Source organism: Corythoichthys intestinalis, chromosome 8 (genome assembly GCF_030265065.1).
Source record: "Corythoichthys intestinalis isolate RoL2023-P3 chromosome 8, ASM3026506v1, whole genome shotgun sequence".
Lineage (NCBI taxonomy): Eukaryota > Metazoa > Chordata > Actinopteri > Syngnathiformes > Syngnathidae > Corythoichthys > Corythoichthys intestinalis.
Window position 1 is genome coordinate 20453070 of NC_080402.1, and position 19602 is coordinate 20472671.

The 19602-nt window shown below is 38.8% G+C and overlaps 1 protein-coding gene across 1 annotated transcript in view; it reads left to right on the forward strand.

The window, feature by feature from the left end:
* Positions 1–5691: 5691 nt before the first annotated feature.
* The window catches only part of ctnna2 (catenin (cadherin-associated protein), alpha 2), a 464321-nt gene continuing 450410 nt past the window's right edge, over positions 5692–19602 (forward strand). The window contains exon 1 of the mRNA XM_057842763.1: positions 5692–6026. The gene's annotated coding sequence lies outside the window, so the exon portion shown is untranslated. The remainder of the gene's footprint in view (positions 6027–19602) is intronic.

The window sequence follows — 19602 nt, forward strand, 5'->3', positions numbered from 1 at the left end:
ACGTCGGCCTTTCGTCCATGAAATTGTCACCAGTACCAAGCGTGTCTCACGCTGGTCTTAAAAAAATCAGAAAATCATGCAACGTGGTTTGTGCTGGCACAAAAATCAACTCAAGCCGTATTGTACATCAGGAAGCACCTGCATGGTGTCCATGTACAGTATCTGTGTATTTGGCACGTTTAATGCACGGCACTGCTATACATTATTATTGTTGTTCTGTGGTGTGTCTTTGACCTGCTAAGATACAAATCGCTGTACAAGGGAAATATAATAATGTGAACTAAACTGAATTGAATGACATAAGAAAATAGCACGCTATGTCTCCAACCTCAGTGTTATCCTTGTAAAAATTTTGATATGTACATAAGACAGTCGTACAGAAATGTTGTTAATATCATCACGGTGATTGTGGTAACATGACACTCAGCTAGTTAATGCTCCGTAAGTTCATCTGCCGCAGCTGCATAGCATCAAGTGTCCTTTTAATTCAGCTACGTTGGCAGGAGAGCCATGTAATCCAATTTCCTGGGGAGTCATTACTTCACAGTGATTTCCTGATTCCAGACTCAGTAATTGTTCTCAAGTTTAACCGACCATGCAAGGAAAAATATCTCCTTTTTATACCCATCCTTTGCAGTGACAGGCAAATTAGATGAATTCTATACCCAAAGTTAAGCCCTTGATATGTTACAAAGATATATACTGTATACTAAATTTGATTTAAAAATATTCTAAGAAATGTTTTTTTTTGTTTGGTTTTTTTTTTGCAATCCAAGGTCAACTAAGAGTTTACTAGTGAATTTGCTAAAGAGAGGGAGGCTGCGATGAGAGACAAATAGGAGAAGTGGTGGCGCGTCTGTCATGATGCATTCAGAATGCTGAAGAAAGTACAATTACAACTGCCAAAAATGTGTAATATATACCATATTCCCTCACATACTTCGAGCCACACTTTTGATAACAAAGAGCAGAAACTACAAGTTGGGATTTCTCTACACTTACTTAACTATCAAAATAAGCCAGTGTACGATATGTAGACATCTGTCATTGAAGGATTCCTTGTGCACATATTTTGTGCATATCCCATCTCACTCGCGACAACCCTGGGACCTTATAAAGCATGCGGCTATCAGATTGAAAATAGCTTTACTTTGCATTGTGTGCTGTCACACTGACCAGATAATGATGAACAGAGAAATTTGAAAAATAGGTGGACATGAGTGGTTTCACATAATTTGGTTCAATTATATTTTTGTCCTCAGGATCTTGAGGACAGCTGCTGTGCTGGAAGCTCCCTGAAGAGTAATGTGTATGATGGGGCGGGTGGGAAAAACTCCATCTATTTCCAGGTACGGAACATTGTAGTAAAACACATATGTTGACAGATGATCGTTGTCTGAATGGCTATACATACCCTAAGAATGATTTAATTGACACTTTCTCACATTTATCGATAGTAGGGCTGTCAAAATTATCGTGTTAACGCGCGTTAATTTTTAAAAATTAATCACGTTAAAATATTTGACGCAATTAATGCACATGCCCTGCTCAAACAGATTAAAATGACAGCAGTGTAATGTCCGTTTGTTACTTGTTTTTTGGTGTTTGGCGCCCTCTGCTGGCGCTTGGGTCCAAATGATTTTATGGGTTTAAGCATAATGAGTGAGCATGGTGTAATTATTGACATCAACAAAGGCGAGCTACTAGTTTGTTTTTTGATTGAACAATTTACAAATTTTAATAAAACGAAAACATTAAGAGGGGTTTGAATATAAAATTTCTATAACTTGTACCAATATTTATCTTTTAAGAACTACAAGTCTTTCTATCCATGGATTGCTTTAAGAGAATGTTAATAATGTTAATGCCAACTTGTTGATTTATTGTTATAATAAACAAATACAGAACTTATGTACCGTTTGTTGAATGTATATATCCGTCTTGTGTCTTATCTTTCCATTACAACAATAATTTACAGAAAAATATGGCATATTTTATAGATGGTTTGAATTGCGATTAATTACGATTAAATAATTTTTAAGCTGTAATTAACTCGATTAAAAATTTGAATCGTTTGACAGCCCTAATCAATAGTAATAATAAACTTGCTCTCTGATGTTGGTGTGTAAGGCAAGGCAAGGCAAGGCAAACTTCCCTTAAGCTAGTCACCTTCACATACCCATACAAAAGCATGGTATTATCTTCAGAGTAGCTTATTTATCAGATTTTTCAAAGAAATACTATTACTTTTTTTAATCAGATAATTTTAAACACACATACAAGGCATCCATGAAGCTATTATTCACAGTAGGAAGTAAAACCTATCACATAGATTGCCTGTAAATATTTTCATTTAGTTGTGCTGAGCGCTAATGCCTATATGATTTGGAAAAAAGTACCATTACATGACCAAAATTTAGACAAAAACAAATACAGTACCATGATTTTCCCCCTCCAAATAAGTATAAAACCCTTGCTAGCACAATGCCATAATTATTCAAAAAGATAACGGCAAAACTTCTATTTATCAGCATTTAGTCACACAATCTTTAATAGTAAAGGGTTAGCAACACCTCCGAGCAAGTGTGTAGTATTCACTGTCAGCATTTATGTACACTGTATGTATGTACTCTATGTACATACATTAGTTTTTACCTCCAAGTTTGAATTCAATATTCTTATCTGATACACTCTGGTGATTTTATGTTGCTATTTTATATCTTTTGTATTTTTTTGTATGGCGCTTTAAGCGTTTTAGTATCACAATGGAAATAAGCCCGTGCACTTCATCTTGCCTTTATCGTGATGAAAATTTGCTAGTTTCTGTAATATTCAGAAATACATTCATCCATTCATCTTCCATGCCGCTTTTCCTCACGAGGGCCGCGGAGGTGCTGGAGCCTATCCCAGCTAACTACGGGCAGAAGGCAGGGTACACCCTGAACCGGTTGCAGGGCACAATGAGATATACAACCATTCACGCAAAATTCAGAGTGTTCAATCAGCCTGCCATGCATGTTTTTGGGATGTGGGAGGAAACAGGATGAAAGCCCGGGATTGAACCCTTGATCTCAAAACTGTGAGGTGGATGTGCTAACCACTCAGCCACCGTGCCGCGTTCATAATACAATTAACAAATCAATCAATCAATCAGTCAATCAATCAATCAATGTTGCATTATAGGGACTAATTTGCATTACAACACACTCAACAGTGCAATGAAATGGAATAGCAATTTTAAACAAATAGCATTTTTTTATTTATTTTCCCTTCAGCCATGACAAATCCGAACAAACATACCGCATTTATATGTGTTTACAATTAATTCAACCCGAAAAGAAAAGGGCAGACGGGAGAACCCAAAGCTTATTGAAACCCGCCCCCAGTATACCATATAGGACGCAGAAAATATCGAATAACAATTTTTGACACTCACATTTTGTAGTGATCACAAGTTTTTTTTTTTTTTTTTATCATCCCCTCTGATTGTTCATTTTCCCAATAGTCCATTGTCGTTCGTGGCAATGTGCTCGTTATGTTGATTAGATCCAGTAGATTAGTTCATAATTCAGTGGTTAGTTTATTCAGTTGATTCGATCCAGAAGATAGGGAATAGCTGCGGACCGATGGCAGGCCGTATCTGCCACCCCCTTTTCGTCGACTTAATCCTTGTCGCAGTTTTCATTCCTTGCTGCTTCCCGACGAACATTCATCTCGAGGTTGCGCAGCTTCGTAGTAAGTTGCATCGGCCATTCCGGTTTTGGATTCAGGGCCAGGGGTACTGGCATCGCTAGGTCCTTCTGACCACCTCACCTCGTCCCAGCATTCACTGTCCCACTTGGCACAATCTCCAATCCCCTGCAGAAGCCAGCATCGCACCAAAAAGAAAACATCCTCGATATCATTCCACTTCAAGTGTGGTCAGACACAGCGGCCGCCATCTACCCCAGCTATCCTCCACATATCCAGACTTTAAGGTGTTTTCCGGGCAGGTGCGTTGTCCAGGTTCTGACCGCATTGTAAAGATCTTGGCCAGGGCACACAGTGGCCACTCGACCAGTTCCATGTCGTTACATAATTTGAAGTCTGTTGTCTTTGCATTTACAGCCAACAGCTGATCTGTCCTTGTGAGTTCTGTTTGCATTGGCTTTGAGTCACCTTTTTTTTTTTTTTTTCTTTTTTCCTCTTTTATTTTTGCCCTCCTTTGTTTTGGGTACACTCGGTTTTGTTTACAGGTTTGAGTTGCCAACCAGACATAATTTACCTTTTGTACAGTTCTTTTTATGTCCAAGAGTTAGCTCGAGTCTGCAACAGTGTTGTTAATAACGGCGTTAGAATATAACGGTGTTACTAACGGCGTTATTTTTTTCAGTAATGAGTAATCTAATTAATTACTTTTCTCATCTTGGCAACACCTTTACCGTTACTGATGCGGGAAAGGCGTGCGTTACTATGCGTTGGTTGAATAAAAAAAGTCTGAGAGAGTCGGACTCACGGAGACGAGAGAGCAGAGCAGGAGTGGGGAAGACGCCGTTGCAAACGCGATGCTAGGTGGCTCCAATAATACCTGACTGTAGCCATAGCCTACAAACTACGCCGACGTGAAACGGTAGATATCACATATTATAGAAATAGATGCAAATGACAGACACTGCTGCATTGGCAACATGCTTTAAGGACTACATGCGTTAGTAAACAGCCGCCATCTTAAAGCAGTAGACCTCTCAGGAAGGCTCTGATGTAGAGATCCTTCCTAGCGAACCTAAGTAACTTTTTCTTTTTTTTTTTTTATCTAAAATGCTCCTAAATCGGCAAAATCTTGACTTAAATCCATCTTTAAATGATTAAATAGTTTTAAAACTTACACATGTTGAAAGTAGACAGAAGGGAACTAATGCAATAACGGGAGCAATTTTAACACTTTAACGGTTGATTCACAACTTTAAATGACTTCCACACAGCAAAGGTTACTATCTAGTTATCGCAATACCCTTGTGTCCAGTTAAGTGGAGGGTAAAGAATTGGGCTAGGGCCAATTGTCCCCAAAACCCTTTAAACTTCATATTGTGTGACCTGCTTTTTATTTATTTATTTATTTTTTATTTAAGAAAAAAACAAAACAAAACAAACAAAAGAAAAAAACCATGAAAATTATCACTAGTTACTTTGCCAAGTAAATAATTACTCTTACATTCAGGTAACTACTAACGCAATTACTTTGTACTATTAATTAACTGTAATTAATAACTTAAAAAAATAAATAAAAATAAAATAAAATTAACAACACTGGTCAGCAACATAATTATTTAATAAAGTTTGTTTATACCTCCTCTTAAAAACAACCAATGACCAAAATAATAATGCATAATAATGTAGAAAATAAAATTAGAATAGTACTACTATTATTACTTGATATAATTCATTCATTGTTACAGTTTTACAGATATTTAGTATGTATTTCAAGCAAGTAATTACAGTAAGTACCTAAAATAAAGATAACATTATTTCAGTGTGGATGATACTACTGAGCTGTACATTTGCATAATTACATGGTCTCAAATTGTAATGAACCTCCAAAAGCCCAGGGATGGCTCAAGATCTTCCCTACAATGTGCTTCTTTTAGGGCGCTTCCTCAGCCATCAGATTGCGCATGCGCAAACGACGCAGCCGCTTCTGATTTGACAAGCGTGGGATGCGCCACACAGTCCCACTATATTGCAAGCTTTCCCGTTAGTAGTGCATCATCGGCTTCACCTGCCTATCCCCTTATTGTGGTTGGAGCTCTGGGAACAGTCTTTATTTCTAATTTTTTGGGAGCTTAGAGAAGAACAGAAGACTGCTTATTCTTCATCGATCACGCCAAAAGAAGCGAAAAGCACAAATTCAGCACCACATCATTGAGGAGAGCGTCCGGATTTGAGGCTATTTTAACTCTTCATACAGCAGGATCTGATTTTGGAATAAACAGCAAGTCGTTTTACGCACTTTGTGGACCTTCAAGGGTTTCCATCTCTCTAGGTTAAAGGTGGGTTATGAGTTTGAGCCGGCCATTTGTCATGTGGCAGTTGCCTTTGCTAGCACCGTTGCTGTGTTGCTAACACTAGCTGAGGCGAGGTCCGCCCGACTTCATTCTTCATTGTACCCCTGCTAGTTTGAAAAGCGAGTCAGTATCCCTCGGCTGAAACACAAACCAGAAAATCTTGTCGCATTCACTGTGCCTCCTTGTTGTTGCATCATTTATTAGCCGCGTGGCTCAATTTCACTGGTAAAATCAGTGTCGTCCACTGCTATCGTCGCCGGGGGTGCTGCTATCCAGGGAGCCCAGTGCTGAACGCCTGTCTCGCCTTGTAGCACCGACACACTCGGCACATGCAGGCTAGTCTGCTAGCCACTTTCGGGGATAAGCTAAGCAGCTACTTCTGCGCTCGTAAAATTACGATCCTGCTTCCAAATGTCAAAGCCCGTTGAACGTTTTGTAGTTGCCAGCCCATATCTCGCCTCTATATTTCTAATTGCACACCAACGCTTTGATTGGTTGTGGGACTAATGACAATAAAATCAAGGAAGGCACCCAGATCTGGTAAATGGACAGTACTTATTTAGCGCATTTATCTACATGGTTACCATTCTCATAATCTTATAGTAAGCTACGCTACATGGTTACCTCAAATTTTGAATTCGCTTACAATTAAGTGATTTACATTCACCAGTCATTGTTAGGCAAATCTGTAAAAGATCCAGTTATTTACATATTTATTTTCCTCAGGTCAATCACTAGTAACGACTCTTAAAATTCTCAACATACACAGTGGGTGTTGAGATCCTGTGATTTAATGACAACTTTCTTAATCTTTATTTTCAATAGGCTGATAAACTTGCAATTAAAAGTTTTTGAAGCGGTTGAAGATGGATGGATGAAACAGGCAATGAAGTCAAGTTAAAGAAAGTTAAGCAATTGCAAAAACTGCTAAACAGTTTGCAGTTGGTCAAAAAGGAAGGATTGCATTAATATAGGAAGCATTGATGATTTAAACCAGATATTTACATCGTCCCTCTCACAGTTCTGAGGGTAAAATTCAAATCCGGGCTCTGCATGCTCTGCTTATGCCAATGTGTATTTTCCAACATACAGTACTAAGGTTTCCTCCTACATGGTAGTTTGGTCAAAACCTCCAAATTATTCATGGCTGTGAATATGCGTGTTGTTTGTTAGTGGTAATGTAAATGGTGCAAAAGCCGTAATCGTCGCTCAAAAAGCAAGCCCAGATGTGTGGCTCACTTATTGTCCATTTCTGACAGCAAGACATTGACAGATAGACACAGTTACTTTAAGGAGTGCAAGAAAACAGTAGACATCTGGCAAACACTAACTGTAAGAACTAATTTGTCATCCTTTGTTCATATACATGTAAGATTCTTGCTAAAAAAATGTCATTGTCATGTTTCCGATGAAGATTTAATAACACTCTCTGTCGATTAGGGCTGAAGCTTTCGATTATTTTAGTAGTCGATTAATCGATGAACTAGTTAGTTCGAATAATCGAGTAATCGGACAAGGAACATGAAAAATTGAAATACCTGAGCTGAGCCTCAAACGGTAAAAAAAAAAGTAAATTACTGAAGATCTATGTACAACAAAAGAACATTTGCTAACTTACAAAGCAAAAGTCTTCTAGCTTAAATGCTATAAAATGCCAACTTTTTTTTATTAAAAAAAAAATTTTTTTTATACAATGCTCTTAACAAATGGTTCACACACATATTCCCACTAAAAAAATGGCTGAATATATCTATAAACTAATTTACGAATGCATTAAAAAACATGAGCTCAAACAAAAACTTAGCTTACGTTGGTCCTAACAGGGAGCAGTTGGATTCAGCCATGTGAAATGAGGCAGACCAGAGGGCAGTGTATCCACCTTAATCAACAAAACGAAATGCAAACACTTTCAAAATAAACCATTACAACGGCACTTTAATTAAACGAATATTCAAAGCAACAAAATTTAATTCTAATATTTTTTTCTATTCGAATACTTGAGTTAATCGATTAATCATTGCAGCACTACTGTAGATTTTGTTCTTATTTACTTTGCCATTTGTTTTTTGTAAATAACACTAGGTGTGTTGCGACAAATTTAATGTATTCATGCACAGGCAAAATTTAAAACTGAGTACCACATCATTGATGATGGTTGATGCCGTCACTGTCTCATGTGTATTTTAATATTTTGAGCAATGATATTTTCCCATTGCATAGCAACTTACCTCTGAGTTGCTCTCTGTTTATGCAGTTTTGACCCAGTGTAGATAGCCACATTCTCTTCCTGTAACTCGAGATATGGAATCCCAGGGGCCTTTGAGAGGCCGTATTTAGAGTCTGGGCATATGTTTGGAAGAGGGGCATGCTCAAATTCTTAGTGACTCAGGGGCTATGGTGGACAATGTTTTGGAATTCTCTTGTTTAGTCGACTGGACTGGTCAGTCTGCATTGGCAGAGATTAACTTAGTGTGTATTCTTTGCTCCAGCTAAGAGGTTGGCTATGAAAATATTTTATTGCCTATATAATAAAAAAATATGTCGACGTCAGCTGGGACTAGATGTATTTAGGTTAGAGTTATAGGCCACACTACAATTATGACATCAAACAGAGCCTGCCTTTACATACTGTAGCATGCTGTTGCCTAAAGCACAGTTCGAAGGCACGCCTCGTCAGGGAGGCAGGACAAGCTGATATTGTCAACAGCTTATTACAGTATAATGATTGCTAAAAACAGGGAGGGGAATTTTGATGGGCTTATTTTTGTCACCCCGTCTTCACCACCTGGGTGAGTGGAGTGTGGGGTGCAGTTTGTCAGCATGTTGGACTGTGGGGCACAAGTGTAGTTACTGGTTTGCTGGCACAACAAGCTTACATATTTCATACGCTGCCGGCATCTACACTGACAGGGAAAAGAGTACAGCAGTCATAGAGTGATACTTATGTTCAATATTTGGCAAGAAATCATTGGAGCACAGAGGACATTTCATAGTATGCGGCAATACAAGCAGCAATTCTGACTCCCAGACTTATGCATTGTGCTCGAGAGGTGTCCGAGATGTCGGATCAGCAGTCTTTAAATGTCGCACTACACACGGTGATTGGCACTCTTCACATCGGCTACGAGAGTCAACGTTTGTCCACGATGTGTCAGGCCAGAAATTACACAGTTTGAGCTCGGCTGAAAACCTGCCTCACACTAATAAAGTGAGATACTCTTAAAGCACCAGTGCTGAACCTGCGCAAACCTTCAATCTCTCAAACTCCCCCTCTTGCATTATTCTGCCCAGTACAAGCATGTAGGCTGGCGCGGTCAGGAGTTCAACACATTTAACGAGGGTTCCTCCAAACCTGTAGTCCCACAGTGTACTTTTTCTTTCAGTGGTGGTCTTTTCCCAGCTATTACAGCTTCAAAATGATGAACAAAGCATCTCTGCAGCTGCTATTCATATCTGCACAAAAGGTTCGTCACATCAGCACAGTCAGGAATAAACATAACCTGCTGTTTAGGTCGATGCTCTCTCTCAATTTACAATGTACAGCATGGACATGTGTTAGCCAAGGTCAAGATGCTAAGGCCAAAACTTGACAAGAGTTCAGAGCCTCCCACGCAACAGCAAGCAGCCTTAGGTTGCAAAGTTTGGAAAGGCCATAAAAGTGCAGTTGATACAGCTTGAAAAAATATTTGTGATTTGTGCTATCATGAATTCTGTTTGGTTTGTTTTTTTGGGTTAATTACACTGTTGTCATTAGAGGTGGGAATCTTTGGGCACCTAACGATTCGATTATGATTCAGAGGCTACGATTTGATTATAAATCAATTATTTACCAGCCACCCCCCCAACCCAGCTATTAGCTGCTTTTAATGTTTCATAAATTAGTTACAAAAATTGTACAAGAAATCTCTCAGGCTTGAATAACTATTTCAGTATCAATGTAACAGTTCAAAACAGTAAATAAAATACTCAAGTCCCCATTCTGTATCAGCAGCTTTAAACTACATTGAATTGATTTAATGTTGAGAATCAACTGTTAAAGTTGTTAAAATTGCTCCTGTTATTCCATAATTGCCCTTCTGTCTACTTTCGACATGTGAAAGTTTTAAAACTGTTTTAATGATAGATTCAAGTCAAGCTTTTTGCCGATTTAGGACTATTTTAGATAAAAAGTTAATTAGGTTCGCTTGGAAGGTTCACTACAACAGCCTTCCAGGGAAGTCTGCTGTAGGCTTGCAGCTATCGATTATTTTAGTCGTTGATTAATCGATGAACTAGTTCGAATGATCAAGAAATCGGATGAGGAACACGAAAAATTAAAATACCTGAGCTGAGCCTCAAATGGTATAAAAACATAAATAAGGATTTATTTACAACAAAAGAACAATTGGCTACCTTACATAGCAAACGTCCGCTAGCTTAAATGCTATAAAACGCTAACATTATTATTATTATTTTATTTTACAATGCTCTTAGCAAATGGTTCAGACACATATTCCCACAAAAAATGGCTAAATATACCTATAAACTAAATTACGAATGCATTAAAAAAACTGCAACAAAAACTTGGCTTATGTTGGTCTTAACATGGAGCAGCTGGATTCAGCCATGTGAAATGAGGCAGACTAGAGGGCAGTGTATCCACCCAAATCAATAAAACTAAATGCAAACACTTTCAAGATAAACCATTACAACGCCACTTTAATTAAACGAATACTCGAAGCAGCAAATTTGAATTTGAATCTTTTTTTCTAATTGAATACTCAAGTTAATCGATTAATCGTTGCAGCACTATTCTACTGCTTTAAGATGGCGGCTGTTTACTGACGCCGGCAATTCAGTCATTTTGCATCTGATTTTCTATCCATGTGCCGCTAACGCCACCGAGTCTGTCATTTCGCATCTAGTTCTTTATACATATGATATATAACGTAGCATTATGTGGATGTAGTTTGTAGCGGCTGTCGGCAGCAGTCAGGTATGATTGTTTTTTTATCTAGCGGCATGAGTTAAGCATTGTCATTACCAGTGTTGTTAATAACGGCGTTACAATATAACGGCGTTACTAACGGCGTTATTTTTTTCAGTAATGGGTAATCTAATTAATTACTTTTTTCATCTTGGCAACGCCGTTACCGTTACTGAGGACGGAAAGGCATGCGTTACTGTGCGTTACTATATTGGTCGAAAAGTCTGAGGGAGACGGACTCACCGAGACGACAGAGCAGAGCAGGAGTGGGGAGGAGGCAAGAAAGTTGTGACGCCGAGCAAACGCGATGCTAGGTAGCTCCAATAATACATGTTGTAGCCGATAGCCTACAAACTACGCCCGCATGTTATGGTAGATATGGTAGACATGGTAGATATCACATGTACTGTATATAGATATAACTAAATGCAAAATGACAGACATGGCACTAAATGCGTTAGTAGACAGCCGCCATCTTAAAGCAGTAGACTTTTTAGGACGGCTCTGTTGTAGAGAACCTTCCTAGCGAACCTAAGTAACTTTTTATCTAAAATACTTCTAAATCGGCAAAATCTTGACTTGAATCTATCTTTAAATGATGAAACAGTTTTAAAACTTTCATATGTCGAAAGTAGAGAGAAGGGAACTAATGCAATAATGGGAGCAATTTTAACAACTTTTCACAGTTGATTCAGGGTAAAGGGTAAATTAGGGTAAAGAATTGGGCTCGGGCCAATTGTACCAAATACCTTCACAAAAAACTTCACATAGTGTGGTCAATGTTTTTTTTTTTTTTTTTTTGAGGAAAAAAAAAAAAAGTAATTATCACCAATTACTTTGCCAAGTAACTAATTACTCTTACATTCAGGTAATTGAGTTACTAACGCAATTACTTTTTGGGAGAAGTAATTTGTAACTATAATTAATTACTTTTTTTCAGTAAGATTAACAACACTGGTCATTACTCGGGTAATGACAAGCATGATGTTCAGTCTCAGTCCGTTCCTCATTGCGTCCCGAAGACCGCGCTGACTTTGTTTTAGTTCGGCTTTATTTCAGTAATCGGAATTTGGATGTTTGTGAATCATTCTCGAATCTTCCACGGCCGAATCACGAATAAACTAAGAATCGGAAATTTCGCACCCCTCTAGTTTATGATAGTTATCTGAGATTTTTATCTAGGTATTTTGGTTGAGTTTTATTATTTGTCATTGACAGTTTTAAGACTGTTGGTTTCTCTGAATGAGGAAAAGACATTTATTCATGAATGTAACAATGCAATCAATGGCCAGTTTGGCCACTGTGCTTCCTGTCTCCAGGGACAGCAGGCAATGTTGGCCGAGCAACATGGAACCCCTGTTAACATTACACTAGGGCAGGGATTTATGGTAGCCATGGTAGCCATTCAAATTGGAATAGGATGATGCCTCTTTTATAGCCGCCTCTCACTTGAGCTGAATCAAAAGTGTTTGATTGCATTCTAAAGGAGTGAGACAACTGGGACAGCATGACATAATTGGTAAAAAAGCAGTTTATTATACAATACGTAATACTCCAAAACTATTTTATGATGATAGCTGCATCAGTGTTGTGATTATGTTCCTTGAAATGTACAATGTGATTATTTAAATAAATTGGACACCTCTAAAATGACAAAAACAAACAAACAAACAAAAACATTTATGACCCTTTGGCATTTGCGAAGAGGAATTTGGAATTATAATGGACCTTTAAGAATAAAAGAAGAGAACTCTTTTGTTCCAGCTTAGACAATAAAGTAGATGATCCAGCAGAGGTGGAAATTTCAGTGTCAGCACTAAATAGGTGCAGCTAGAGAGAATGAGGTTATTGTCCTTACAACTTAAAACCACAAATAGACCCAGCATACCTAGCAAACGATCTGTTTACAATACTGTACTGTACAGACGAGGGTTAGGGTCATCATCATCATTCCAATTTAGAGTTTACAATGGATATAATTGTTTTCTTTTTTTGTGTAAAATATGACCTGGGTCGTTTGTGCATCTTATTTTTATGTGCGCCTTTTTAATGTTGTTAACACTTTTACTGTAATAAAGACAAATTGGTCACTGCAGAACATGCCAGTTAAGGGGCAAGAATCCTGTTGGCAGGAAATGGTTAGCCAAACGATAAAAAGTTGTGCTTTGTCAACATTGTTAATTAAAGGGAAAGTATTTCTAAGAGAGTTGTAGTCATGTCAGTGGTGAATTGATTATAGAGAGGAGACATTTTTCATGTAGCATTAAAGAATTGAGAAAAAAATGCATTAGTTAGCAGATAACACAGACTGCGGGACCATTTTATTCATTCTCTTGCAGCCTCCTGCATATGTCATATTCTCAAGGGAGAGGGCTGTATTGATTTTGAAAAGATGGCATTTTGATAGATAGCATTTTTCTTTTATTGTTTCCTATTGTTGTCAGTTTTGATTGTCTTAAATGATGACAACAACTTTTGTGTTTGATGGAGCCAGCGCAGTGCACCCCCAGATTGATTTTGAGCTTATTGGCTAACTATATTGCCTTCATTCATTCACACTCAACTCTTGTTATTCACGTGGACTCAGAAATCTTCACCATCTTTTATTTGATGCTGGGAAGGCTTGGACCTTTAGGTGGTAGCCACAGAAATGCATATGGTACCCAGTTAAGTTTATTTTACTCCTATACTTTGTTCTCTGGTTATTTCTGGGGCGTCACAGTGGCCGAACAGTTAGCACAGTTGCCTCACAGCTCTGAGATCAATAGTTGAATCCCGGGCTAGACTTCCTGTGTGGAGTTTTCTCTGGGGTACTCTAGTGTCCTGCCACACCCCAAAAACGTGCATGGTAGGCTGATAGAGCATTTCGAATTGTCCTTAGGTGTGAGTGTGTGCGTGAATGGTTTTCAGTCTTCTCCAGCCCTACGATTGGCTGGCAACCGATTCAGGGTGTACCCTGCCCCTGCCCATGTTAGCTGAGATAGGCTCCAGCACTTCCGCCACCCTCGTGAGGATAAGCGGCATTGAAGATGAATGAATGAATGAATGAATATCTCTGTGGTGTTTACTGGTTTATATGTGCTTTAATGATGATAATTTTCACCAAAACTTCAGAAATTTAGATGGTTGAATATTGTCTGAGCAACAACTCTACTACAAACAAGATGCTTTAGGTTGCTTTAGTTCATAGTTTTATCAATGTTTTTTTTTAAAATCATTCTTATTTTTATCTTTTCCCAATTTTCTTTTCAGTAGCATCTTGACGTGCGACATATAGTGTTCCGGTATATTCACATTTTTGATATAAAAATTAATTTGTATACAAATGGTGGCAGAAGTGATAAATCTGATCTTCTCAGATTAGGTTAGCGATTGATTAATTGATTGGCTGAGTGATTGGCTATCTAATTTATTTGATCATAACTCAACATCATTCATCTTCTGTGCTGTTTATCCTCATGAGGGTCGCAGGCATTTATTATCAATTGCACGTCTTAAAGTTACAGTTATAGTTGGGGTGGCATGGCTCAGTGGTAGAGTGGGTTCGATTCTTCGCCCTGATTAACTCGCCTAAGTATCCTTGGGCAAGATACTGAACCCCACGTTGCTCCTGGTGCTGCGTCACCAGTAGGTGAATGGCGAGATAGTGTAAAGTGCTTTGAGCGCCTTGAAAGGTGGAAAAGCGCTATATAAGTATAACACCAACACCATTGAGACAACAACTCACTTCATTGTGTGTGTTTCTTTTTTTAAATAATGTGTATGTACAGTGGGGCAAATAAGTATTTAGTCAACAACTAATTGTGCAAGTTCTCCCACTTGAAAATATTAGCGAGGCCTGTAATTGTCAGCATGGGTAAACCTCAACCATGAGAGACAGAATGTGGAAAACCCCCCAGAAAATCACATTGTTTGATTTTTAAAGAATGTATTTGCAAATGATGGTGGAAAATAAGTATTTGGTCAATACCAAAAGTTCATCTCAATACTATGTTATGTACCCTTTGTTGGCAATAACGGAGGCCAAACGTTTTCTGTAAGTCTTCACAAGCTCTTCACACACTGTTGCTGGTATTTTGGCCCATTCCTCCATGCATATCTCCTCTAGAGCAGTGATGTTTTGGGGCTGTCGTTGGGCAACACGGACTTTCAACTCACTCCACAGATTTTCTATGTGGTTGAGATCTGGAGACTGGCTGGGTCACTCCAGGACCTTGAAAGGCTTCTTACAAAGCCACTGCTTTGCTGCCCTGGCTGTGTGTTTGGGATCATTGTCATGCTGAAAGACCCAGCCACGTCTCATCTTCAATGCCCTTGCTGATGGAAGGAGATTTTCACTCAAAATCTCTCGATACATGGCCCCATTCATTCTTTCCTTTACACAGATCAGTTGTCCTGGTTCCCTTACAGAAAAACAGCCCCTAAGCATGATGTTTCCACCCCCATGCTTCACAGTGAGTATGGTGCAATTCAGTATTCTTTTTCCTCCAAACACGAAAACCTGTGTTTCTACCAAAAAGTTCTATTTTGGTTTCATCTGACCATAACACATTCTGCCAGTCCTCTTTTGGATCCTCTTCTGCTTTCTAGCGAGCCGGAGACGGGCCTGGACGTGTACTTTCTTCAGCATGGGGACACGTCTGGCAGTGCACGATTTCAGTCCCTGGCTGTACATTGTGTTACTGATAGTAGCCTTGTTACTGTGGTCCCAGCTCTCTGTAGGTCATTCAATAGGTCCCCCCGTGTGGTTCTGGGATTTTTGCTCACTGTTCTTATTATCATTTTAACGCCACGGGGTGAGGAGGGAATTGAAAGTCTGTGTTGCCCAACGATAGCCGCAAAACATCACTGCTCTAGAGGAGATCTGCATGGAGGAATGGGCCAAAATACCAGCAACAGTGTGTGAAAAACTTGTGAAGAGTTACAGAAAACGTTTGGCCTCTGTTATTGCCAACAAAGGGTACATAACAAAGTATTGAGATGAACTTTTGGTATTGACCAAATACTCATTTTCCACCATGATTTGCAAATAAATTCTTTAAAAATCAAACAATGTGATTTTCTGTTTTTTTTTTTCTCCCACATTCTGTCTCTCATGGTTGAGGTTTACCCATGTTGACAATTACAGGCCTCTCTAATATTTTCAAGTGGGAGAACTTGCACAATTAGTGGTTGACTAAATACTTATTGGCCCCACTGTATATTACTAGTTACTATATTATTTACTAGTTTGGGGTATTGTCCATATTTTGTCTGCACACGTCCTGGGCCACTAATGCGCACACTTCATGTAAGGTCTTATTTAAAAAGTTCTATTTCAGTGTTCTTTGATGTTTCCAACCAAAGCAGTGCAAATATTTTTTGCTGGAGGCCATTAAAGTCTCGCTTCTTATCTTTTATTCTGTCCTTCTTTAACCTCAATTGTTTATAATCCTCCCTGTTTCATCCTCACGATTGGCGGCATCAGAATCCAGTATGAAGGAGGGTAGCCGCCCCAATTCCTGCTCTACCTCCCAATGTTTGTATTCTGTCTTTGTCCTTTGAGTTTTGTTTTGTTAGGCAACTGCTTTTCTTCTCTGTTCTTGCAGAAAATCTAAAAATTTGACCACAAGCGTTTCTATGGATTTTATATTTAGGACTAATCCTCGAAACATGGTGTGAGAATCAGAGAACCTATTCTTTTTGGCATTTTTCTAACTATTATTCAAAAGTATTACATACACACATTGTATCACATTGTCTAAAAATAAAGCATCAATGTCAATAGGGGTGTTCAGGGGTTAGCGAAAGCAGTTCTTTTCCCTGCTTGTACTACTTCCACTTTCCATTTTCTAAAAGGGATATGTTTAGGGATGTTCCGATCGCATATTTATGTACCGGAGTCAGAGTCCGAGTCACCTGATTTTGAGAATCTGCCCATAGCGCGTCCTGATCAGATTTATTTATTTGAACAGAAGTTCCAAACATGTTACCGTACTGTACGTTTTAAAGTAATTCCTCTTCCGCTTTTCCCAGGAGTGTTACAGAGAATAAAAAGTATATATTTGTGATTGTTCTGGAAATGCCATTGTATTTCTGGATTATTTTGTTACTTTTTAGCCCTTAAAAAAAAAAAAAAAAAAACTTTAACCTTTTCACCCAATTCCGATCCTCTGAAAAATGACCCGATCGGCCCACTTTCCAATCACGTGATCGGTTCGGGAACATCCCTAGATATTTTATTTTTGGACCTCCTAGACTTGGACTCCTAGAGTGCAGGACATACGCTGCGAAAGAAAACTCGAGATATGGCTAGACATGTTAGCACAGCATGTTGACGGGCATGTGGTCCATCTAATGCCTTTGTTGCTGCTTCATCATGGCAATGTTAGGCTGGTTGTTAGGGTGGTGTTTAGTGAGCAGTTTGTGGGAGTTGGGATGACTTGGCCTAGGACATGGGTCTCCAAACCGGTCCTCAAGGGCCAGTGTGGGTCCTACTTTTTGTTCCAACTGATCCAGCACAAACTATTAAACCAAATAAGTTTCTGCTAAAACAAGCAGTTCCTGACTGCAATCAAACGATTAAACTGATAAATCACCAGATTGGTGAAAGCAATAGTTTGGAGACTCCTGGCCTAAGAAAACACCTGCTGGTGCGTGTTCACATATTAAACGGGGTCACCAAACAGAGAAGATCAAAGAAAACAGTGTTAGGTAGAGGTGTACAGGTAAACCAATTTGAATCGGTTACTGGTCTGTGACGTACAGGGTATCACAAAAGTGAGTAAACACCTCACATTTCTGCAGATATTTAAGTATATCTTTTCATGAGACAACACTGACAAAATGACACTTTGACACAATGAAAAGTAGTCTGTGTGCAGCTTATATAATAAAGTGAATTTATTTTCCCCTCAAAATAACTCAAAATATAGCCATTAAGATGTAAACCCCTGGCAACAAAAGTGAGTACACCGCATGGGAACTACGTACATCCCTAAATGTCCAAATTGAGTACTGCTTGTCATTTTCCCTCCAAAATGTCAGGTGACTCGTTACAGTAGTGCTGTCAGCATTGCTGCAGAGATTGAAGAGGTGGTGGGGGGGGGGGTCATTCTCCATGCTTGACTGTAGGCATGACACACTTATCTTTGTACTCCTCACCAGGTCGCCGGCACACATGCTTGAGACCATCGGAACCAAACACATTAATCATTGTTTCATCAGACCATAGGACATGGTTGCAATAATCCATGTGCTTTGTTGACGTGTCTTCATTAAACTGTTTGCGGGCTTTCTTGTGTACCGTCTTCAGAAGAGGCTTCCTCCTGGGGTGACAGCCATGCACACCAATTTGATGTAGAGTGCAGCGTATGGTCTGAGCACTAACAGGCTGACCCCCCACCTTTTCAATCTCTGCAGCAATGCCGACAGCACTCCTGTAACGAGTCACATGACATTTTGGAGGGAAAATGACAAGCAGTAGTCAATTTGGACCTTTAGGGATATACGTAGTTCCCTATGGAGGATGTTGCTAGGATAATAATGGCTATATTTTGAGTTATTTTGAGGGGAAAATAAATTAACTATTATATAAGCTGCACACAGACTACTTTTCATTGTGTCAAAGTGTAATTTTGTCAGTGTGGTCCAATGAAAAGATATGCTTAAATATCTGCAGAAATGCGAGGGGTGTACTCACTTTTGTGATACACTGTATGAGATACAAGTGCATCGGTCGGTAAAGACCTGGATCGATAAAAAAACCCTCTACGAACTGTCTGATGGCCCGTATTTACAGCAATGGATCGGTTTACTGAACTGGTGACTCATGGTTGCCACGGTTGTATCACTTGGCATGTAAAGTCTCTCGAGACTTCATTGTTGACCTTTTACCCGTAACAGTAGTAACATCAGCTGTTTAACTGATGTTTAATATTACAGTAATTAGAATAAAGTACATTTTGTCCACACTCAGGTCCTGTTATCTGTTTCTCATCGCATTACAGTTAGATAATTGAAGAACTTCATTGAGGATATGTTGGAACTGATTAATTATGACTTGTTTTAGTCAATGTAAAAAATTGCAGTATATCATATTTATTACATTTGTGAGATTACCATCTCTCTTGTAAATTCGAACATTGCAATGTGAAACATATTAAACCCTCTTTTCGTGTTAGTTGACCTTATTTCTTTGCCCAGGGAATGTTTATCATGTATTAACCTCATTTGTTAATACTTCCATGACAGTAAACTTAATCCATGTCCGTGTGGCTTTACAGAGGGTGGAGGGCGTCTGTAGACAAACTAGCATGCGATTGGCATAAGCTTAGATATGTTATGGTGCACAGGCTGTGGTTTATTGTTGTATGCTTACAGTGCCTTGCAAAAGTATTCGGCCCCCTTGAACCTTGCAACCTTTCGCCACATTTCAGGCTTCAAACATAAAGATATAAAATTTAAATTTTTTGTCAAGAATCAACAACAAGACATAATGACGCTTGGGGTCCAGTCTTCTCACCACATCTGCACAATTAGGCCCAATGTGTAAATTAGAATTTTTTTTTTTTTTTTGCTTAATCAAAATTGTATCCATTATTATTTACCATATAA